The sequence below is a fragment of the Macaca thibetana genome, chromosome 18 (genome assembly GCF_024542745.1).
Source record: "Macaca thibetana thibetana isolate TM-01 chromosome 18, ASM2454274v1, whole genome shotgun sequence".
Taxonomy (NCBI): Eukaryota; Metazoa; Chordata; class Mammalia; order Primates; family Cercopithecidae; genus Macaca; species Macaca thibetana.
Genome location: NC_065595.1, coordinates 35,169,399 through 35,194,807, shown reverse-complemented (window position 1 = coordinate 35,194,807; position 25,409 = coordinate 35,169,399). Strand labels below are relative to the sequence as shown.

Below are 25,409 nucleotides of genomic sequence, written 5' to 3'. Positions count from 1 at the left end.
TTTATCCAGCTTAGTAATTTAAAAAGTTGAATTTATTGATAATGCTTTGTGCAACTGAAAAAGAACTTAGGATTTTCAAACTAGCCTGTTGTTATGTTGACTTCGACCAGGGAAATTGTTGTTTTCCCTTTCAAAGTTCATGAAGACTATGAGTGTCGCCACATTTTCAGGACTTCTGTGTCCATTCAAAGAGAAGAATAACAATTTGAGGGTGGTTGAATTTATCAGACTTATTTCAAAACAATGGTACTTTGAAAATTATTTAGTTTCAAATTTATCTCATAGTTTTCAAGATTCAAACTTAGTTTTCTTTCCTGGGTTCTTGTTTGGAGCTTTGGTTTTGATTTCTAACTGGTTTTCATGGAGACAGCTCAAGATAAAGTAGTTAAAATTAACCAAAAACACACTTCAAACTACAGCCAGCAGGAGTGTAAATGAATACAATCCTACCAGAAAGTGATTGGGGAATAGCATATCAAAAGCTTTAAAAACTGCATACCCATTGAAAGCCAGCTGTTCTACTTCAAGGAACTTATCCTTAGGAAAGAAGAATGTGTACCAATGTTTAAGTACAATAATATTCCTGCAGCCCTGTTTATAATAGCAAAACAAAATAACCAAAACGTGCAGCAACAAAAGATTGAGTAAATTATCATACAGACATATTAAAATATGAAGCAGCTATTTAAAATTATGTGATTTGTATCAGTTATCTATGGCTGTTTTACACCAAAACTTAGCAGCTTAGAACAACAAATTTATTGTCTCACAGTTTCTGAGGGTCTGGAATCTGGGCTTGGCTTAACTCGATCCTCTGACTCAGATCTCTCACAAGGCTACACTGAAGGTATTTGCTGGAGCTACAATCCCCTCAAGGCTTAACATGGAGAGGATTCACTCTCAAGTTCATTCAAGTGATTGTTGGCAGGATTCAGCTCCTCCTGGGCTGGTCTCCCTTAGCTCCTTGACATGGGCATTTCTGTAGGGCAGGCAGTTTGTGACATGGCAGTTGGCTCCATTGCAGAAAGCAAGCCAGAGAATAAGAGAGGGTGAGCAAGAAGATAGAGTATTTTTGTAACCTAATCTCAGAAATGATATCCCAACAATACTGCAATATTCTATTTGTTAGATGTAAGTCAAAGGTTCAGCCCACACTCGAGTGGAGGGGATCACATAGTTACACAATGGTGAGAACACAAGGGGGTGGTGATCAAAGGGAATCGTCTTAGAACCTTTCTACCACAGAGTTGAAGTTTATTTGCTGGCAAAGAATATTAATTAATATCTTATTCAATGAAAGAAAAGGTCAAAAAACACCATGGACAATAGGATCCCTGTTTTGTAAACTAAAACCAATAGAAAATATATATGCAAATATACATAAATATTCATGAAACACTGGGTTAACAGTAGTTGTATCTAGATGGTGGGATAACAGATGAGTTTTATGTCCTATTCCCTAATTTTTATTTTCTTTTTTTTTTGTAAGAGGAACATGTGTTTTTTATAATTTTTAAAAGAGTAAATATTATTACATTTTCAAAAAGCAATTTAAACACTAAAGACTTCTTGATTCTGACCTCCACTCTCTTTACAGGATTGTTTCTTGCTTACTACTTGCAGTCGACTAAGTAGAGGTTCATAAGACCTTTATAGAACCACTGATACCACTGTGACCAAGGAAACTGTGAGTATGTTCTAGAACTTGTTTCTTTGTTTGTGTCTTCAAAACAGCTGCTATCAGCAATAATTAAACCATAAAAAACTGAAATTATTTTTCCCTCTGGGGTGATTATAACCACATGGGAGCTGTGATGAGAGGTGGGTCCTGTGAAGAGCTCCTCCTTAAGTCTTCCCCACTCCATTCTGGTTGCTTCCAGACAAGTGGTAACAATAATCACATGCCCATCTCCTCTTAAAAATTTAAAAGGGATAGGTTCTATTTATATGTCAAAAATAGATGAACAGATCTGACACTGCTGAACATAATTGCAAATTTGAAAATGGAGCGAATGGGTGAGAGAAAAGATAAAGCCATTAATAGCCTCCATATTTCATTAGTTTCCCTGCCTCATGCCATCAGGGGCGTCTGAGTTGGGATGCCACTGATTTGGGGTTGGAATGATTTCCCCAGCAATGTAAAGTTTATCTGAAGGTCACTTGCTGATAGAAACTACTGTTTTGCCAGGCATCGATTTATTGGTTGTTTGACAAGCAGACCAGCTGTTCTATACCTACATAGAACACAAAGAAAGCTGCTCAAGATGGATGCGCTGGCATCAGTGGGAGAGGAGGGTAACAGCCTCAAAGATAGCAGAGAATTAGGATTAGGTCTGAAATACTGGTGGATCTCTTTTCATTGGGATCTATAATAGAATAGCTGTTGTAATAGATAATATTCAAACTTTGGTGGCTTCACAAAACAGATCATTTTTCACTCATATAATAGCCAAAAGAGTTTTTGTCCAAGCGATGGTCTGTGGTTTGTCCATCTTCTAGGTCTGTGGTTTCTCCATTTTCTAGGGCCTCTGAGTTGCATGTTTGGTCCTCTGTATCTAGCTGGGTTGATTGGGAAGGAGAAAATGAAGATGACACCCCCACTTCGTACCCACCTTGGCCTAAAATTGGCACACATCACTTTCATTCATACCTCACTGGTGAAAACTAATCATATGGGCCTCTCCTTGATGAAAGAGGCCTTGAGGTAGTCTCTGGCTGGTAGTTACTTCCCCACAATTCCACCATGCAGAAGGGTAGCACACACCGTGGGCGCCGTCAGGAAAGATCATAGCATTAGAACCTTCTTGCTGAGGAAATTTTTACTGGTATTCATATATGCCTCACAGAGCAGGGATTAGTTAACTTTTCAATGACTCTTTGAATGATCAATTGTTCTTCCCTATATGCAGGAACTTCTAATGCCAGCTATATGCCCTTCTCATGGTTAAGTCAATAAGCCACTGGCAACAAGGTCCTACAGATTCTAGGTTTCAAGGTTGTTCTCCACTGGAAGTGGTAGGTGTGCCTGCCAGTGCTGGAAGTCAGCAGAACTCACTGGGGTCTCAAGATACTAACTTTCAATCAATCAGTCAATCAATCAATCTCTCTCTCTCTCTCTCTCTGCTTTAGTTTTTTTATTTCTTGGCTGGTTGGCTGTTTTTTTCTTTTTTTGAGTGTGTGTATATGTGTAATGACAATAATAAGGTATGCCTCTTGGGCTTGTTTTAAAGTCCCAAGGAGATAATTTAAGAAAGAGTACAATACACATTATCTCAACACATAGGTGGCTTTTCCAGCAAGTAGCCACATATGTAAATAAGCCCAGAAGTGCCTTACCAACACTACCACAATTGCTGTTTCTTATAATATCATTGTTATTAATAGGCTACTATTATAATGATTAACACTACTGCCAAAGATAAAATCATAACATCTCTTCTATAGTGCTTCAGCATTTATTTACTTGATTCTCATGACAACCTTGTATAGTGAAAAGGAGACTCGCTGTGATCACATCTATTTCATAGATGAAAGAACTGGCCCTCAGGAAGGTCAAGGGATAATGACCATGATGATCACATGATAGCCCAGTCAAAGGGACCACTTGGTTCTCAAACCCTGGCCTTTTAAGTCAAAATTGTATTACTACACCAAATGTAAAATGGCATCTTACCAAAATAAATGGAATCTTTGAAGAGACTTAGTCTCAATTCCTCATTGTTCAGATGATTTGGGATACCTGGGAAGATTATTCTTTTTTATTCCACTACATGCTACTGACCTCAGGTCATCTTACTTTTTTCAAGACTGGTCAGCCTAATTGCACCTGGGTTGGTGAGGAGGAGCAAATAGTGTTAATGTTGGTGATGTCAGTTTACAGAAGCCATAATGTAGAGGGTTCTTGGAAATTTCTCCAAGGAATGTGAGTGGGGCCCCAAGAGGGAAGAAAATGGGTGCCCTCCGGTTTGGTATGTTTGGAAACAACACTGTGTGACCAGCATCACAAACCCTAGTAGGCAGGTGACAGTCTGAAATCAACTTCTTGGTTTCTTAAAGTTTTTTCTTCCCTTCAACTCTTTGGCCTTTTCCTAGCTAACTTTAGTGAATAATTATCCAGTGACTTTATTTTTTCCTACTGAGTGCAAAAAGAACTGTTACAGTGGCTCTAGGTTTGCAGTGTAAAGTCTTTGGAGACTGTGTTTGACCCTGTGTTGGGTGACTCCAACTACCAGGAGCAATGAGCTATAGTCAACATAGACCTCAACATGGAGACCAGCCCCCAGCCCCAGACCTGCCATTGGCTGCTGTGATGACACAAGTTTAATTCGGACTCCGAGGAAGCCATGTTTTTCTCAGCTGTCAAATCAAGTGGATGATGTTCACCCTCTCTACTTCCCCCACTTTCTCAGAGAAATACTGAGAACTTGGGGCTCAAACCAGTGAGTAGACAGAAAGTGCTTTGTAAAGCATACCATCTAGATAAGTGTGGAAGAGAGTCATCATTAGAATTCTGCTACTGCCATTATTGTTTTAGGGTCAGCTCAGCTTTTCTTAACACAGAGCAGTTAATGGAGTGGCAACTGCATTAGATACCCACTGGGAAGGCAAAGGAGCCAGATGAGGGTTTCCTTTTATCCCATTTTAGCATCCTGTTTTCCTTTCACAACAGCTGTGTCTTGCGGGTTTATAAGTATTTTAATTATAGTGGCATTTTATTATACCTTCTCCTGACAAAATTTAGGCTAGAGACTTTTTTTTTTTAATCTGAAAAATGGTGGATTTTCCTAGAGGCTGATTTAACTTTCATCAGCAGTCAGAATGCTGCTACCTTTGATCCCACTTATAAAGCATGGTAGCTACCACTTTTCACAAATTATTTTCAGCATAACCAAAAAATAAAAATGTATTTGCAGGTCCACTAGCAAAAAGAAAAGTGACAAAATCTATTAGCCATCCAGCTTTGTTTCATAAATTGGTCACCAACTGAGAAGCATTTCTCCCATGGCCATCAGGAGTTACGGAATAGAAAATTTAGATATCAACAGAAAGACTGACCAGAAGAGTTAGACAGACAAAGAAGAGGAGTATCTCACTCCTCATCCTGGTGTATGGCCATTCTGTTGCTTTCTGCAGCATCTCAAGTAGGTTTTCCCAGCATAATCATCAAAAAGACAAGTAAACACTGCCTTGCTAGAAGAAAAAAATAAATGTTGCAAGGTAGGTAATCCATACAGTTAGAATGAAAAATGTCAGGTTGAAAAAGGCTTTGCAGCATGTAGTCTAAAACTGTCATTTTACAGGTGAGAAAATTAAGGCTCAGATCAGTGAAGGGCATGTCCAAGATCATGCAAAACAGCAAGTATTAAGATGACTCCTAAGGGACTGTATCAGTTTCCTATTGCTGCTATAATGAATTACTGCAAACTTTAGTGGCTTAAAGCAATACAAATTCATTGTTTTACATACAGTTCTGTAGGTCAGAGGTCTGACAAGGGTCACACTGGACTAAAATTAAGGTATCAGCAATGCTAGGTTCCTTTCTGGAGACTCCAAAAAGAATCTATTTCCTTGCCCTTTCCAGCTTCTAGAGGTTGCCTGCATTCCTTGGCTGATGGCTCCTTCCTCCATCTTCGAAGGCAGCAACATTGCATCTCCCTGACCATTCTTCTGTAGTCCATCTCTGGCCACAGCCAAGAAAGGTTTTCCACTTTTAAGGACTCATATGATAAGGCTGGATCCACCTGAATGATGCAGAATAATCTCCCTATCTTGAGTTCAATGACTTCTAATTACATCCGCAAAGTCCCTCTTGCCATATAAGGCAATATATTTGCAAGTTCCTGGGGATTAGGGCACAGGCATCTTTGAGTGGAGGTGGACATTATTCTGCCTACCCTGGGGAGGAAAGATGGCGAGTCAGTAGAGAGTTGGTTGGTTAAACAAGGAAATAGTTGTGGATACCTGTTGCAGGTTGGGGTTCCCAAGCATCAGACTCTGAGATGAAGGTGGGTGTGTTGGAAAAAAGAGGGCTTTTGGGATCAGCCACTGCAGAGGAGCGGAATTAAAAGAGGCAGAATAGGCAAAAGGAGGAGCTGGACTTTCGGTTCATCACAAGGTCCGGCTGACCCCATGGGGTTCCCTAAAATGGGATGGCCTCTCAGAGTTATCAAGAGGGGCTGAGACTTTAAACTCTTTCTCTGATTGCTATGACCACATCAAGCAGTCACAGGATACGGGCTGCCCTGTGTATGTGTGTTGGGGAGAAGTGCTGGTATAACTAAGTCAGCTTTCTTCTGACAGGGTCAGCTCCCAATAGCTAGGGTAATATGTCCTTCAGTCATGAAAGATGATTTAAGCAAATAATCACAACTACTACTTGAATACCTGTACCTAAGCTTCACTTTTACATGCGAAGAAAATAAAACATCAGTTGTAGTCTGGAATGAAACCTGATTATAAAGTGGTCCTAGACTCAGAACTTAGGAATCAGAAGGAAAAGAATCATGTGTTTCATCTACAGTGTAAGGAGAAATGAGGTATGACCTTGAAGGAGAGTGGAATCTTGGAGGATGTATGAACATGGGAGCAAGAGCAGGCAGGGATAATGTGAGCATGGCAGAATGAGATTGAGTTGGATATGGATATGGAGTGGACCCCAGAGGAAAAAAACAGGCAGATCGTAAGGTCTGGGGACTAAGATCCAAACCAACATCCAAATCCAGGGTTCTGCCCAAACAACAGCAAAGAAGTGGCATTGGCAGAGGCTAAGGGCAGGGCAGGGCAGGGCAGGTCATGTCATCCTGATACTGGCTTAGAAGGATTCCAGCAACTTTCAGCAGGTACTGGTGGTCAAAAGAGTAGAGTTTATGGTCAGCCATGGAAGTGACTGAAGAACAGGTAAGAAATCTTATTTCAACAGAACTGAGGAAAGGGTAAGAACCTCGTGGGGAAAAGGGCATTCTGTGTTACAGTAAGCAGGTGTACTACAGTTTTGCGTCATCTGGCCCATGAATGTCATTGGCTCAAGCCCAAGTCTGATCCTGGTGCAGGAAATGAAGATGCTCTGGTCACCTGAGTAGCAAGGGTTAAAAACATTAAGGGGCTGGGAAGGCAAAACCATCTGCTCACTCCAGGGGAAATGCTCTCACATTACATCAGGGCTGACCTCAGTGTTCATTCTAATTGAATGGTATCCACACTCAGCAAGGAAGGTACAAAGACTGATTTGTTCCCACCCTTTAGTCCCCAAGTTCTCATTCCCTCGGGTCACTGGTGAGCCAGCACTGCATAAGGATCGTTCTTCCTGTTTGTTCAGATGGACAAGACGAACTCCCCAGCCATCTCCACTTTTCCACACATCCAGGCTGCAAAGCCTAAAGGAAATAGTATTTTTAAAAAAGATTTCCTGCATCTTCTAGAAGACTGTGAAGACGTTGCACTGGGCCAACCATACTTGTAGACAAAAATGGTTTTGATTATCCTACATGGTTCAATTCAAGTGGTGAGAAACATCATTGCCTTTCTGTAAGTCCTTTCTACATGCAAATGTCAGCAAGAACATTCGTAATAATGCCTCATGATTCTTATAGGGCTTCACATTTTACGTAACTCTTAACCTATACTAAATCTCTTGAATTTCACAATGCTACTTATAATCCCAGCACTTTGGGAGGCTGAGGCCAGCAGATCATTCGAGGTGAGGAGTTCGAGACCAGCCTGGCCAACATGGGGAAAACCTGTCTCTACTTAAAATACAAAAATTATCTAGTTGTGATGGTGTGCTCCTGTGGTCTCAGCTATTTGGGAGGCCGAGGCATGAGAATTGCTTGAATCCAGGAGGTGGACATTGCAGTGAGCCAAGATTATACCACTGCACTCCCGCCTGGGCGACAGAGCAAGACTCTGTCTCAAAAAAAAGAAAAAAACAAAAAAAAAAAAACAAACAAAACAAACAAACAAACAAAAAACAATACTACTTGGGAGAGAATTATTAATACTCTTCTTAAAGGTGAAGAAATTGACATTCAAAGAGTTTAAGTGCCTTACATTAAGTCACGAAGAGGGAGTCCGAAATGGGACCCAGGGCATATAAATCCCAGCTGTCCCCAGCACATCATCATGATAATTCTACCCTGAACAGAAGACCTTTGCATCTCACAACACTGGAAGTTTGACAGAAAGGAGTGTCACAAAGGGTAGAAAAAGCTGGGGGAGAAATAATCTGAATTTCACATTTTGTCTCAGAACATCTAGAGATTATTGTTTTTAACTCTTTAACTTGGCGTTTTGAACTGTTCAAAGCATCTCTCATCTTTATCTCATTTGATCAGCTCAGCAATCCTGTGATATAGGCAAAGCAGACCTGACAGGTGAGGAAACTGAAACCCAGAGAGATTAGGGGACTTGCACAAGAATAGACGGGCATTTGGTGACTGATTCAAGGCTGGAACCTAGATCTTTGAGGGCAGTAGCCTTCAGAATAGGAATGAGATGGGAGAGAAGTATGTGTTAGATGAAGTAGGAGGGAAGCATTTTATTAAAAGATTAATCAAAATTCATCTGAAAGCCAAAGGGCCAAGAACAGTCCAAAGAAATTTGAAAAAGACTATGAAGAAGATGAATTTACACTGCAGACATCAAAGCACAGGATAAAACTGTGCAAGAGAAGTATAGGTATAGAGAGACCAGTGGAATAAACTAGAAAGTCTAGAAAAAGACCCAGACATTTTGGAAAACCGTTACGTGATGGGGTGATTACAACTAAGTAGGGAAGGAATGGACTGTTTGATACACATTGTCACAGAAATTGGCTCTTCATATTGGAAAATTAACAGAGCTCAATTTCATATGCAAAATAACACAAAATATTGCAAATAAATTCCAGATAGATTAAAAGTTAAAGTAAAAAATTATCTTTTAAACTATTCAAAGAATATTCAGGAAGATAGTTTTATAATATCTGATTAAGAAAAATTTTTAAGAACACAAAAGTAAAGAAAAAGATCAATACATTTGACTATGTTAAAATTTAAGACCAAATTTATAGTCTTGTAGGAACAAAGTCACCATAAACAAAACTAAAAGATAGGTAAGAGATTTGGAGGAGAAGTTTGCAATGCATGTGACCTAAGAAGGTTTAATCTCTGAAAATGTGTGTATATGGGATAGGGAGTCAGATGGGGACAACTATAAGTAAAAGACAAACAGCCCAACAGAAAAACAAATATAAAAGCAAACAGTTCACAGAAATGGAAATCAAAATGATCTACAAAAATATGAAAAGATGCCCTGCCTCATTAATAATCAGGGAAATGCCCATTAAAAAGCAAATAGATAGCATTTCACACCTATTCAACTGTCAAAAATTGAAAGGTTCAGTAATGCCAAGTTTTTATGGGAAATGGGCACTGCCATCCTAGAGGAAGTGCACATTGTTTTTATCTCTTTAGAGGGCAATTTAGAAATACCTTGTAAAAGTAAGTATATACGTATCCTATGACAAACTAGTTTTATGTCTAAATATAATCCCTAGAAAAATTCTTACTCCTGTGTGTAATAGGACAGGTAAGAGGATGTTTATTATTGCATTATTTACAATATTGAAAATTGGAAAACAATTTAAATGTTCATCAATAGAGCAATGGGAAAACACTGTACAGGCACAGCAGTGAGTTCCCGTGAGCTAGACGCAGGCATCAAGAAAGATGATCTTGAAAAAATCCAAGGTCTGTGTAAAAAATCAAACCACATTAATATACCATTTACACACATATTTAAAACATATAAAACAATGTTATCAATCAAATATGGATTCAGACATATGCATAATAAAAGCATAAAAACACAGAATGCATGCAAGTTCAAGAGAATGCTTTTTTGGAAGAAGGAGTAGAATAGGCTCACAGAGAGGATAAAAAGGATGCGATTGTACCTATAGTGTTTTATTTCTTTAATTACAAATAAAAATAAAAATAAATCAGAAATATTAGCATAATAATATTCTGGGCAGTGGATATTGAGAGTTTAATATGGTAAACAATTCAGAAAAGGAGAAAAGGAAAAGAAAAAGCTCCTCACCAGCAGCCTCACTTTCCTCTGGTGGAAATGAGAAGGCAGTGGGGAGCAGGAGGCTGCAGGAGAGCAGAGCTGACAGCTTTGAAAATTACTTGGCTGTGGATGTCTGCTCATGCACACACCCACACCAAGATAGTTCCACACACGATAGTAGTGGGATCATTCGTGGAAAGAGCAATGCTGAGCAAAGTCACCATGGACTACTGGGGGCCCAGCCAGCACCAGCTCTGCCAGGGCATTCCAGGACTAGGAATGGGGTTTAGAATAACAAATGGCTTAAATACGGTAGGAACATGTTTCTCTCAACTTAAAGGAAGTCCAGAGGTAGGCGGTAAGGGGCTAAGATGGTGGCTATGCCACATCCCCAGGACTCAAGCTCTTTCCACCTTTCTGTTCTGCCATTCCTAGTCACATGGGTTCCATCTCCAAAGTCACCTTAAGATCTGAGGTGACCACTGCAACTCCAAGCCATCCTGGTGAGACACAAGAAGAAGTGAAGGTGAGGAGGGCAAAATGGTCCCTACTGGCTGACTATACCCCTCTAAAACTTCTTTCCTGGAGCCCCTTAACTTGCATGGACATTTTTGGATCATCCCTAACGCCAAGGGAGGCTAGAAAATTGTATTAGTTTGTTTTCACACTGCTATAAAGACATACTTGAGGCTGCGTAATTTATAAACAAAGGAGGTTTAATTGACTCACAGTTCCGCATGGCTGGTGAGGCCTCAGGAAACTTACAATCATGGTGGAAGGGGAAGCAGGTATGTTGTACATGGCAGCAAGTGAGAGAGAGCGTGTGTCAGTGCAGGGAAAACTACCATTTATAAAACCATCAGATCTCATGAGAATTCACTATCACAAAAACAGCATGGGAGAAACTGCCCCCGTAATCCAATCACTTCCCTCACTCCACATGTAGGGATTACAATTCAAGATTAGATGTGGGTGGGGACACAGAGCCAAGCCATATCAGACATGTTTTCTTTAATTCAATCAGCAATGTGCCTAGCTAAAAAGTTAGCTATTGCTAAGGAAAAAGGGAGAATGGCTAGTTGGTTCGCAGCTAATAATGACTACCAGGGTTGGTGACTAATTGTGTGCCCACGGACAAGAGCTTTCTTCCTCTAAACATTGCTTTCCTGTCCGTGCAAAAAAGAGGATAGGTGAGGTGCTGCTTTCCTCAATAGAGCCAATCATCTTTTCTCACCTTGTTCATTGCTTCAAACTTTAATCAAACTTCAATTTGAGACTATTATCTTGAAGCCTTTGTCTACTCATTCTCTCTCCCTGACTGCAGGGATTTGGGTCGTTGAAACTTTTTCTCCCTGCATAGTTTTGGTTCTATATCTATGTTGCACACTCACCTCTCTTTGGGAATTACAACTTCTCTTCCAGGTTTACCAACTGCTAGAAACACCCAGATTTTAACTTTCCAACTCACTTCTTCCAAGAAGCTCCCCCTGGTATGATGCCACCTCCTCTGAGACCACTTCATCCCACTGTCCCCTGTCAAGAGCATTTTTTTCACTCAGAGAATCAAAACTTTCGTTGAACACAGACCTTATACCATCTGGCCTAGTGATTTGCAACTTGTTTTTTAGAGTCCTTTCTGCAAGTAAAAAAGTATATGAAACCCCAAGATGATGAATAAAATGAATAAAATGTAGAATGGGATGGGGCAGAGGAGCCCCAAGTCATTTCAGAACATAGTTAGAAAAGATAGTATCTTGCCCTCATTTTATGAATAAAGACATTGCTGCCCAAAGATAGAATTCAATTGTTCATGTTTTGTAGCTCATAATAGCAACACCAATAATAACAACGGCATTAGCTAACACTTACCCTCTGTGTGAAATACTGGTGTGAGTGTTTTATGTATATTAATTAAACTTTGTGATAACCCAAAGTTGCATAGGTAGTCAATGAAAGACCCAGGATTTGAATGAGGCATTCTGACTCGAGAGACTGTGCCAGAAACCACTATTCTATAAGCATTTAAGCCACATGGCCTGAATAATTCTAGTCCTCTAACTCCTAGGCCTAAATTACCTTCTTTGATTTGCTTTATATTAGTTTTTTAGTTATGGATTCTGAACATGTTTCTTTAAATGTTTTTCTGTGACTTATATTTATTTTTTTGCTGCATACATTAGGCATTTAGTGAAGACTTATGATAAAATGTTTGAGTTCAGTGGGCAAAGAACAACTGCTTTTCACTTGAAACTTTGATGAGATTTGACCTGGCTCATGAAGGCTGCTGCATAAAGATTAAATAGAAACATCAAACCACATCCTTAATCGCCTAAATGGAAGACTAAATTCCTGCCAAATCATGTCTGCAAAGAGGAAAGGCAAGCATCTTGGGCAATGTTCTGTGCATGGTCATCTTTTAAGTCAAGTCCTGGCAGGGTAGAAAGTAGTTGTACCTTGTTAGTGTCCTGTACTTCTTTCTCCACAGTGGTGGTATAGGAAGGGTGATCCAGGGACCAGGAAGGCAAGAATTGGGTGACTGTTTGCAAAGCCCAATTTTTCCATGTCCACCTTTCTATCTGGACAGTTGAACTCTGCAGGAGAAATCACAAATTCCCCAAATTAGTGCCTACTGTACATTCATGGTCCCTTCCTCAACTCAGGTTATTCTTCATCATGTCCATAGTCACTCATCATCAACTCTGACAAGAAACAAGAAGTGCTGCTGCTGCTTCTCTGTTATCAGCAACACCATCCACCCTTGTGATCAAGCCAAAACTTGGTAGTCATCTTTTATTTTTTTCTCACTCTGTCACCCAGGCTGGAGTGCAGTGTTGCAGTCTCGACTCATGGCAACCTCCACCTCCTGGGGTCAAGTGATTCTCCTGCCTCAGCCTCCCAAGTAGCTGGGATCACAGGCATATGCCACCATGTCCAGCAAAATTTTTTTTTTTTTTTTTTTTTTTTTTTTTTTGAGACGGAGTCTCGCTCTGTCGCCCAGGCTGGAGTGCAGTGACCAGATCTCAGCTCACTGCAAGCTCCGCCTGCAAATTTTTTTTTTTTCAGTAGAGACAGGGTCTCACCATGTTGACCAGGCTGATCTCAAACTCCTGACCTCAGGTTCAGGGTCTTACCATGTTGGCCAGGCTGATCTCAAACTCCTGACCTCAGGTTGATCCGCCTGCCTCGGCCTCCCAAAGTGTTGGGATTACAGGCGTGAGCCACTGCGCCCCGCCTGGTAGTCATCTTTGACTCCTCTTTCTCCCTCCATACCATCATTGAGACAGTCACTATGCCCTGCTGTTCCTATCTCTTTCACCTCTCTTCAGTCTGTCCACTCCCCTCTGTTAGTCTACACTTTGTTTTGAGCCAGCACCTTCCAGCCCATTCTTGGTATAAGGAAACCTTATACACACACCCTTTCTTAATGGATCTCCCTAATATAAGTTTTGGGATAGAGTCAAAACTCATAAAATAGAAAGCCAAGTTGTTCAGTGTCTGGCCACTGCTTTCCTCCCAGCTTCATATTTCCTCACTGAGATACTGGATCCCCTAAATGGTGGATATCTGCATATGCTGCATCCTGTCTGATTCTCTCTCTCTCGTCCCTACCTCTCAGTCAATATTTGGCAAATGCATGAGTGAATTTGGATGCAGAAGGAGAAGAAAGAAAGGACAGACAGAGGAAGGAGGGATAAAAGTAACAATAACAACAACAAAAAAAAACCTGGGCATGTGGATGGAGGAAGAAAGTTTGTCCAAAGCAGAAAAATAGGAAATAAAAACAAAACAAAAACAAGCAAACAAACAAAAAAAAAACACAATGGCCGGGGCCTCAAAGCCTTGTTTATAAGATCCTGGTGGCATATTTCTATTTTAAATTAAACTCTAGGACATAAATTTCACTTGACTGGTCCCCAGTCAGCCCTATAGACCTCAAAATGCCACCCAGCCACCTGGTGATCCTACAAAGCAAGGTGAGGGGTTGAGCCTTGAGGACAGATCAGAGGAGTGGTGATTAAATCCAAGACTGAGTCTTGTTTCAACCTTGGGATTATATCAATGTGCATTTCTACTGAGACAGGGTCCTCTTGCCTTCTTACTGAAGTGAGTCATTGCCTGTGTTAGCCCCTTCTTCCCTAGTCCTCTCCATGACACCCTGGGAAAAGTATACTTACTGATAACTTGGCTCCATTTTTTGAGGGATTTAGGTCACTTAATATGTGATGGCACTTAAGAGAAGCCAGTTAAATTTGGGGCTGAACTGGTTAAATAATTAGTATCTGCAATGTAGCAGCCCAGAGCACAGAGAAAAGAGTGGAAAGAACATGGAATGCCTATGCCATGAGACAAAGTGCTGCTATCCCAGCACCTTGACAAGTCCCAGCTCCCAGGTCTGACCTGCTTGCTGAAATTTTGAAGACCACCCAAAGGCACTTTAGCAATTCATGTGAGCAAAGGCCTCATGAAGCTCCGTGTGGCAACACCAGTTTCCTGGGGGCAATTCTTCATGCCTATTAATGTGATAATCTGTTTTCAAACCAGACAGTTTAAGTGAGAAAGAAGAATGAGAAGAGATGATTCCCATTACCAATGGCAACTTGATCCCTAATAGTAGTGGCAAATGTGAACAATTCTTAACACACTTAATTTCATTCAGTGCTCACAACCCTCCTATGAAAGAAGTATTATCCTTATTATACAAAAGGGTCTGAAATTCAGAGAAGTAACATTTCCAAGTGTGATGGTTAATATTAGGTGTCAACTTGATTGGATTGAAGGATAGCTGGTAAAGTATTGTTCCTGGGTGTGTCTGTGAGGATGCTGCCAGAGGAGATTGACATCTGAGTCAGTGGACCGGGAGAGGAAGACCCACTGTCAGTGTGGGTGGGCACCATCCAATTGGCTGCCAGAATAGCTAGAACAAAGCAAGCAGAAGAAGGTAGGATAACCTTGGCTGGGTGCAGTGGCTCGCTCCTGTAATCCCAACACTTTGGGAGGCTGAGGCAGGCGAATCACTTGAGGTCAGGAGTTCGAGGCCAACCTGGCAAACATGGTGGAACCCCATCTCTAGCAAAAATACAAAAATTAGCCAGGCATGGTGGCAGGTGCCTGTAAACCCAGCTACTCCAGAGGCTGAGGCAGGAGAATTGCTTGAACCCAGGAGGTAGAAGTTGCAGTGAGCCGAGATTACGCCACTGCTCTACAGCCTGGGCCACAAGAGCAAGACTCCGTCTCAAAAAAAAAAAAAAAAAAAAAAAAACAAAGGAAGGTGGGATAACTGCTTGCTGGGTCTTCTGGCTGCCTTCTTTCTCCCATGCTGGAGACTTCTTCCTACTCCTTCTGCCCTTGGACATTAGACTCCAGGTTCTTTGGCTTATGGACCCTGGAACTGGCACTAGTGGCTTGCCAGAGGCTCTCAGGCCTTTGGTCACAGACTGAAGTCTGCACTGTCAGGTTCCCTGGATTGAGGCTTTCTGACTCAGACTGAGCCACTACCAGCTTCTCTCTTCCCCAGCTTGTAGAGAGCCGATTGTGTGACTTTGCCTTGTAATAGTGTGAAGCCCATTCTCTCTAATAAACTCCCATGTATATGGGAGTGTCTATATGTGTGTGTATAAATACACACACAGACTAGCTGATGACAGAGGCAGAAAGTGATTGCTGGACTTCTTAGTTCCCAATTTGGCTCTTTCCTCACTATACTGCTTCATGGACTCTTGCAAGCATGAACCTAATAGACACAGTCATTCAACAGTTAATTCAATAACTGTGTATTGATCCCCTCCCAGGCACCAGGCACTGTGTTAGGCCAGTGAGGATACAGCAGGTTCAAAACAGAAAACGCTTCTTATCCTGTGTGGGGGTCATATTCTATTGAAGAGACAGACATACAATCTTTCAAGCAGAGGGCAATACACCCTATGTCCTCTGCAAAATAATAAAACAAGGCAAGGGAAACAGAGAGCAGTGGGGCAAGAGAATAGATTTTGTTTTTCAAAGGTGGCCAGACAAGGCCTCTCTGTTGACACCTGGCTTTGAACTTTCCAACAAAATCCATTCCAACCTTGATGTATGCCTTGCTTGTACCCACACTGCAGCAGGAGGCGGACAATGAGCACATTAGAGACAAAGAACAACCAGTAGGCATGGTGTTCCCATTGAGAAGGGAGGATTCAAAAGTAAGCCCCAAAACTGCCACAGTCTTGCCATGGGGCAATTTCACAAGTAGAATGGGGTGGCCACTAACTAGCTTGGCAAGCAGAGAGGATTTTTTCGTGACAAATCTGTCCCCAGCGAAAATGGCCCAATGACTCAGGAGCTTAAGGAAGCTGTCCTTGCTATCTGATTCTGCCTATGAATGCCTTCTGAATACCTTCTATCAGAAATATAATAGCTGGATAATTGCAGGAGGAGAGCAAGGGGAAAGCCTTTAGACATGCTTCAAGATTTCATTGAAAATGTTTCGTTCATAGACTTAGGAGGTTACGTTTCTGGGAAAGCCACTAAAAGTAAAATAAGAGGAAGACTCTGATCATGCCTTAGAAACAATGTGGAAGTTCATTCCCATCTAAGGACCAGAAAAAAAAAACTTTAAAAACAGAAAGTGACAAATATAACCTATTTCATAACTATAATGCAATATATCTTTACATTGTGTAGTGTAAGTTTTTTAAAAAGATTTAGCAATCAAATAAATCAACAACAAAGAAAACAACTTCCCGGGTACATACTTCCCAGGAACATATTTCTGTATTTTACTACTGAAATCACCCCCAGAAGAGTTATGTGAGGCTGAGAGCTCAAGAAGAAGTACCTGACAGGGTCAGTGCCTGAAGCTGGGAAATAAGAATGCAGAACAGACAGGGAAGGGCAGCGAGAAGCTGCCAGATGCCCGGAGCCAGGAAGTTTTGTGCCCAGGGTGACAGGAAGCAGCCTGGTTGGTTGGTGTCGCTTGCCGTTTGCTGCAACGCCGTAAGTTCTACGATAGATGAAATTGGCAGGAATCAAGCAAGAAGCTCACATTCCCTCTGTATCTTCACCTCTCCCTCCCATCTCCACTCTGCTCCTGGAGACTCTCAGATCTGCTCTGAAGTTAACCTCCATCTCAGCTCAGGATTCATCTCCTCCTGTCTCCTAATTAGGCTCCTTCTCCCTCAGCTGGTCTCTCCCTTTCAATTAGAGTCTTCCTCCCATTTTAAGGGAAAGAAAAAAAGAGAGAGAGAACTTTCCTTGGTCCTGCTTTCCCCTCCAAGCTGGCATTCCATCTCTCTACTTTCTTTAATTGCCAGATTGTAAAGAAAGGTTTCCGCACTCACTGTCTCTCCTTCCTCCTCTCCACCTTCCTTAACACCCACAGTCAGCTTGCTGTTCCCACAACTCCACAGAAACTTCTCTAACTGCTGAGAAGTTAGAGAATGTGACAACTTGTTTAAGCCTTCAGCCTCGGCAGTTCTGTCACTGTAACCATTACTTGGACCCAGCCCCTTAAAAGTTTTGCCTCATTTGGGCTACATGACTCTGTCCCCTTTGTCTTCTCTAAAGCCTTCTCGTCTTCTTCCCAGTCCCAAACACCAACACCACCACCTTAATTTTTCACTGGTGGAGAAGAGACGAGAATCAGCAAACTCCCCGGTTGTTTTCGGGTCACACACCCCTTTGAGACTCTGATGGCAATTTTAGAGTCTCCCCAAAATGTCATTTTATTGATACATATTCATATACACACATATGTATATACATATGTAAACATTATCTCAAAAGATCCCTAAATTAAGAAGAGCCTCCGTCACAGAAAATAACTGTTTTTACAAAATGTGACTATGATATCATGTGGCTGATCCATACAACACTTAAACCACACATTTCTGGTGAGTCCTTGACTTTCAGAGGTGCTATATTAGAGTAAAACATTTTATCAGAAGGCTGATCCCAGGATTCTCATGCAGTTTTTACACCCTAAAGGCTGTATGATCTTGGGCAATTCACATCTCTAAAACAAAGTTATCTCCTCTATAAAAATGGGTATTATAATTTCTTCTCTGCCTCCCGAGTTTGTTGTAAAGATTAAATGAGATCAGGAATTTGAAATATTTTGTAAACTTCTAAGTATTAGAGAAATGATCACTATCAAAATCATTGATCAGTATCCTTGGAGCTGCAGTGTGTTGGGGAAGAGGAGCCAGGAGGTTGTCGACATTGGGTTTTAATCCCATCTTGGGCACCATATTGTGATTTGACCTGGGTCCATGTTCCAGTTTGTAGACCAGAGATGATCACAGGTCTCCTAGCTACCTCGTAGAGCTAGTCTGAGTATCAAATGAAATAATTAATGTGGAGGGACTTTACAACTCAGCAAGACTGGGACGCCTGCCATTTCTCATCCTCTTCTTTGTCCCTCTCCATGTGCATTAATTGAACTCTGTGAGCCAAACAGAGTGAGCCTGCTCTCACAAAAGTCCCACCGTGCCTGATGATGGAGCATTCCTACAAAATAATTCTAGAGTCAAATTAGACTCCCGTGAGTTAATCATGGATAATGTAATTATAAGAAGCAGCAAATAAATTGATAATAATTGGCTACTTATTGTTTTTTCAAAGAGGGCATGGAGAGAAAGAATACAGTGTACAAGAAAGATTAACCTTTGTAGAAATAGTCACTCCTCCTGGTCACTTGGCCTATATTGGAACCCACCCCAAGGAGTGCTGGTGTCTCTCTGGCATGCTGGGTTGCTATAAAATGCTTTCTTGAAATCCCTGACTTGAAATCCTGCCCTTATCCTGATGCATGAGTGTTAGTAACCTCTAGCAGGTTTCCAGTTCCTCAAGAAAGAGCATGGTGGCCAGAACCATTGCACATTCCTTGTTCCCAATCCCTTCTTTGCTTCACTGCACCCAACCAAGGTTCAGAATATAAAGGTCAGGGGCAGGTGCAAACAGACCAGCAAAGTTAAAGTCAACCCATCTCTCCCTTTTCACCAGGTTCTATCTGGTTTTGGGAAGAGATGGGATTTTCATAGCACTATGAGAAGGAAGGGATCAACTATTGTCTTGTGAGAACAAGCCTGGTCACTGTCAGATAACATAGCAAAAAGTATTTCTCAAAAGGACCTCCTTTGCAGGGGTGAGAAAAGACAAGTGTCTGGGGCTCCACCTACAAGGGCAGGAAAAAAGGAAATGGGAGAGAAGCTAACATTACTGAGCTAAGGACATTACCTATATTATTTCATTCAGTTCACTCAACAGTGACCTCTAGTATGTGTGTATTGTCCCGTTTTACCAGCAAAGAACCTGAGGGTCAAAAAGACTACAACTTGCCCAAGGTCACACAGAGAATAATGAACAGAGAAGACTTCAAATGCCAGACTGTTTTCACTCTGGCAAACTGGCTCACCAAAGGTGAGGACAGCCAGGAAAAGAGTGATTCTCTACTTGTGTCCTGTCCATGAACACTCCCCTTTAAGGGACCTGTGATTATGATGAGGGCCACAAACTATAAGTGAGTCAGAGCCAATCTGAGACTTGAGTCACCCACTTGCCAGTTTTGTGAACTGAGTCCTTAAAACATAGCAATAAAGCGAACATAATAGTATCTCTCTGGAAAATGTGTAAGTTGCTATGTAGTTCCAATGCAATGTTTTTTGTAATTGTTTCATCTCCCACCTACATAAGGCTGCATTGTCAGGTAGAGAAGCGTCATTGTCTCTACTGAATGGGGTGCAGGTGAAGGGCATGTCCCTGCAAAGATGCAGAAGAGCAAGGGCCATAGAGGTGCCGGGACACTGGGCAAGGATAAAGTTGGTTTTAGAGTACCCAGAACACAGCCAACGTCCGATAATGAATTACCCAGTCAGAGCAGGACTGGCGGTGACAAGGGATTCCTGAAAGGTTGCTCAACACCTCCCCAGGATCAGAGTGATCCAAGAGTCTTGGGCAGAGTTACCATCATCCCATGGTGGGGCAAGTGACCTCTGCACTGGGGGAAAAAAAATTTATGAAGGAGGAAGCCTGCAAGTCTTGGCTAGAACAAGAACATCATGGGACATGAGCTCCAACTCTGATTTCTTCCTCTTATCCTTGGATGTGATATCCTGGTTTTATGGCTCTTGAGAAAAGCATAAGCTCCTAGAGGTAATGGATTCTATAGTAAATGTTATTGGATATTTCACAGGGCTTAGAGGAGCATAGAACTCAAATAAATGGTCCCTAAAGGCGGGATTCTGTGGCATCTGTCTGTGAGTTCCCATAGTTAACTTTTCCCATAGTGACTTTAGTGTGGGGCAGAAGATGCTGGAAGACTTGTGAAACAGGCAGATTCCCAAATTCCACCATGAGAGATTCAGATATGGGAAGGTTAGGGGTGGGGTTGTTTAACAAACTCACTAGTTGTTTCCAAATGCAGTTGATTGTTGGGGGAAAATCTTTGAGAAACTCTCTGATAGTCTATTTTTTCACATATCATCTTGTACTAAAGTTAGTTGTTTAGAGATTAAGCTGCCTCCGTGAAAACATAAGCTCCTCCAGGTCAGGGTCTATGCATCTCATCCCGGTAACCCAGAGCCTAGCAGAGCACCTGGCATGCTGTAGGTGTTTGGTTGGACTCAGCAGAACTAGAAGATCATAAAATACATCTCATTTCCATAGGAACAGTTCCATGTCTAGGATTTGTGTTGTGGACAAGGGTCACTGTATCCTCACATATCATAAATATGGGTAACAATATTGCACCATGAGATGCTAGAGTGATCAAGCTGAAAAGTACCCTAATTCATTATTTAACATTCATAAAGCAAAAGAACAGCTCTGGACCTCTGCAGTCACTGGGAATGGTAAGATTATGCTCCAAGAAACATTCTGTGAGAGCGCATCTAGTCAATGTAATAAAGTTTACCTTACAGTCACTTTGTAGATAGGAGAACTGAAACATAAAGAGTTAACTGACACATTCAATGTTGCATCATGAATCAACATCAGACCCAGAATTCAGACCCAGGATCCTGGATTTTCTAGGTGGTGCTTCTTCCAAACCATAAGATTCTGATAAGGACCTGTGTGTCCTATGTGTCCTATTTCTGGGATTTTTTTTAAAGAATGATCAATAAAATCTTTCCTTTTGTAATGCTTCTACTGCTTGCTACAGGGAAATTTGTCACAAGAAGAAGGCATCATTTTAAAGTTCCATGGGCAGCTCTTTCCAGAGATGTGGTCCATGGAAAGTCTTTCCCAGAGCCCGTTGGAATTCTAAAAAGGAAATAAAGTGAGAGTTAATTAAATGTGTAATTGATGTTGATTGTGGCAAGCATGGTTCTTTTAGGTCAGATTGATGATGCAGGGGAGTGCTAGTGTTTGTGAGTGTTGTATGTTTTTAGGATTTTAGGGCCCTTGTCTAAGCCCTGGGATTTTTACTTAGAGGCAGGCTTTGTGAGATTAGGGAACAGGCTATGGTGGGCTTCAGGGAACAAGCTCTACAAGGGGTCTCTCCACGTTATGTACATTAACCAAAATGGGGTCATCCCACGCTCTGCACTTACTGAGCAAGTTTCCCTTCAGCACTGCCACATCCCTCCCCAGCCAAATGCTTAACAAATCACACCAACCTGACCAACTCAATGTCTGCTTCTTATTTTTCCTCCTTCCCTTTTCTGTGTGCCATTGTAACCCTCCTGTCTTAATGATTTTCTGCCTCTTCAGGAATTTTGACTACTCCATTAAGCTTTAGTCTCGTCAAAACACATTCCTATTAGTCAGTTCTCAGACACAATCTCTACTTTTTCACCTTATGCAAAGCTCCGCATACTCTTTCTTGGCAACTGCAGTTAAAATGCTAAATTACAGAGGTGGGCAGACTCTATTGATAGTAGAGAGACTGGTGCCCCTCTCTTCTTGCCTACCTTTGCTAATGACTTGAAAATAAATATCTCCAGTACCTCACCTGCTGATCTGCTGTGGCTTAATCAGCCTAGTAGATTCAGAGTAATTTTCCCCATCAAAGACCGTGTTCTCATGATGCTTCCCACACCACTGGAATTAGGTAAGACAGAGAGAAGTCTACCTATTTTGCAGGTTCTGAAGCTCAGGATCAAGGATTCAGCTGACTTACCCAAAGTTAGTAACAGAGCCCCTTCCAGAACCATCGCTTCCTGTCTCCTGGTCTAATGGTCATAAGTCCTTATTTCTCTCTGATCTTGCTCTTGCTGTGGCTAAAGTGCACACACAAGGGTGACTGATGTGTCCTCAGTAAGATGGAAGGGAAGGAGGAGGGAATCTTTGTTTTCATCTCCTGGAATGTTCCAATAGTTCCAGCTGTGGCTACAGTTCATGACTGCGGGGATTTTTTGCTTGTTTATTTTCTTTTGAAAGATTCTATCTAGATTCCAGCAAACTTTCCAGCAAACAGTACTTTGAGGCAGCTGGAAAAGGGAGGGCTCTTCCTTCCCTGTCTTATGTCCTTAAAATAACACAACAGGGGAGGAAAGCCCACAGGGTCCCCTTAAGGTACCAAAGATAGCATAATGAATTTGCTAATCATAAACGGTTTGCTCCTGAGTTCCAAGTGATATGGTAATGAATTGCCAGCGAGCCATTTGCCAGACCGCAGCCATATGGTAAGGGATGGGACTCTGGTACATAGTAGCCATACTGTGGGTTTTTCTGCATAACTGTTCCCATCCAGAACCTTCCCATCTCTATGGCTGCTAATTAACATCCTGTTTAAGCTTCTGTTGTCAAAACAAGTCATTTGTTTGCCTTATGCAGATAAGTCTTTCTCTTATCTGGTCAGTAATAGTGACCATTAAGAAATGAAAATGTGTTTGAATCCACATAAAAATATTTGAGTTACACGTCTTGCATTACCCAATGGGTACCCGGGTCTAGCAGCACTAGCCTGTGGAAGCAACTCAATCTAGGAACTTATTAAAACCAACAAATTATCATCTTCCCCTACAGAAACACAAATGAGGATTCAGTTCATTAATTTCCCCATTGTTCTTCCTTTCTGCGGACATTACTCTAGTTGGAACTCTAGCTATAAAATGTGGATTTTATTATAATAGCGATGATAATAAAAATAATTAGGAGAAGAAGGAGATTCATTTATCAGAACAAGTCACCCTTTCAAATACACACTCCCTCTTGATTTGATGAGATGGTGAGATTTGGGAAAGAATCCACTGTTTCCTTGCTGCTTTTGTTGGTTTCCTTAGCAGTTACCCAATGGGGCTAGAAAGAAAGAGAGTTAGGAAAGGAAAAATAAAAGCGAAGTGACTCTAGGATCAAAGGGAAATGAGAACCTATGATGAGTAAACAGCAAAGCAAATCAGAAAGAAACAATTTTATGAGGGATTCAGAAGCACAGCAGGCTAGGGAGAGGCTGTTTGGACAGTCCAGGGTGTGTCCAGTGTCTTACACGCCTCACCACCACCACCACCACCAAGGGCAGACGGGGAGGTGGGGCAGGGATTGTCCCTCTGTCCCCCATGCCCTCTGCCACATCCTTGTGACAGCCTTTGACAGCCTTTTTCCACTAAGACTGCCTGCTATCCATGTAAATGCATTTTCCTTTCATAACGACATTGAAGAATATGGGAAAATGGAGGCAAAAAAGAGAAGATGGAGGGGGTGAGGAAACCCACAGAGTAATATTCCCTGAGAATACTCCTAGGTCCCTCGCTTCCTATAGGACCCAGTAGGAACAATCACTCTCTTTCACAACTTTCTGAGTTTTCCCTGCATCCACATACCTCACCCCAGAAACAGCCAATGTGCTAATTGCAAGGTCAGGCCAATGTCTTACGTGGCATCTGGGACGTGGTATAATGCAAACAGATTTCCATATGTGGTCCCTTCCAGTAGTCCTCGGCCCCCCGAGCACCCACACCACGTGAGAACTCGGCTTCTCAGGAGACGTTGACATTTTAATTGGAAGCATCTGTTGCCTTTTCTGTTATTTTTGGCCAGGTTTGGTTTATTTGTATGAGCCGATGTTTGTGTACAGACCCGCCTACATGTTTCACAAAGCCGAGCCTTGCCTCCTCTCTCATTTTCCTCTCAAGTAGCTGACTGGGATGTGTGATGGGGCCACTTGCCTTCACCCTGTCCATTCTGATGTGGATTTCTCTCTGCAGAATTAAGGTGGGGAGGGGCCAAGCTGAAAACAGAAAAGCACCTTCTTGAAAAAGATGTTCTGAGGGAGGGAGGCTTACTGCTTCCTGCAAAGTGTCTGCTAGCCTCCCAGCAGGAGATTTTGCTTCCAGCTTCAAGGCTACAGCCAGCTTTGAGGATGCAGGGGGACCTCGAAGGTGTCAGGTCCAGTCCTGTACCCTCCCAGCTCTGACTCACACACTAACTGAGGTCCTGTCCTCAAGTCTCCCAGGAGTCCTGCTCCCTGCAGCCTTTGAGACCTGCCCTCCACTTTATCCTCACTTAGAAAACCCATCCTTCTTCTTCCCATCAAACCCAACCGCCTCCACAGACCCTTCCTCTAGTTGTCCAGTTAGCCTGATCACACACCAGCAGAGCGACTATCCATCAGTAATCCAGTGGCAACTGGGTGTTTGCTGAATTCTGAGCTGTAGTGGGTTGAATTGTGCCCCTTCAAAAGAAAAATAGCTCTACACAGAACCTTGGAATGTGAATTTATTTGGAATAAGGATTTTTGCAGACAAGTTAAGGCTCTCCAAATGAAATCATCCTAGATAGGGTGGACCCAAAAATCCAATAATGGAAGAGACAGAAAAAGACATGAGAGAGAAAGAAAAAGGGCATGTGAAGACAGAGGCAGAGATTGGAGTGATGCTACCACAAGCCAAGGAATGCCAGGAGCCACCAGAAGCCAGAAGTGGCCAGAATATTTTTTCTCTAGTGCCTCCAGAGGGAGCATGGCCCTGCCAACACCTTATTGTGGATTTCTAGCTTCAGAACTGTGAAAGAATGAATTTCTCTTGTGCCGAAGCACCGAGATTATTGGTAATTTGTCACAGCAGTCCTAAGAAACTGATATTCAAGCCCTGGGCTAGGGTACCATGGTGTACAAAATCCTAGGAATCAACAGGAACTGGAATCTGTCTGGACATAAAGTGAGAGGACCTGACTTTCCTCCCCTGAGGGGAACCTGACTTACCCCCTCCTCAAGGGGATATCACCACTCAACAGCTATATCTCCTCGAGGGGGTCACTTGAGCTCCCTGGTTTCACTGTCCTTTCCTATACATTGAGGGAGATGGACAGGACAAGGTCTATGAATCCCTGCAGCTCCAGTGTTGTCTTTTTTTGTGTAAGAAAGGGAGATTATAACTACACAAGGTGATGACATCATAACCCCGGGTCCCCACTGTGAGATGCACACTGAAATGAGCACTACAGAC

General features: G+C 42.0%; 1 protein-coding gene and 1 long non-coding RNA gene across 2 annotated transcripts in view; one reads left to right on the top strand and one right to left on the bottom strand.

Moving 5' to 3' along the window:
* Positions 1–25,409, top strand: part of HAUS1 (HAUS augmin like complex subunit 1) — a 983,957-nt gene that overhangs the window by 348,683 nt on the left and 609,865 nt on the right. The gene's annotated exons all lie outside the window — the stretch shown is intronic.
* Positions 9,986–22,270, bottom strand: LOC126941421 (uncharacterized). The gene is made up of 3 exons (XR_007721294.1): positions 22,145–22,270; positions 12,501–12,638; positions 9,986–10,547 (listed from the first exon to the last, which is right to left on the bottom strand). It is a non-coding gene; the product is annotated as an uncharacterized LOC126941421 (long non-coding RNA).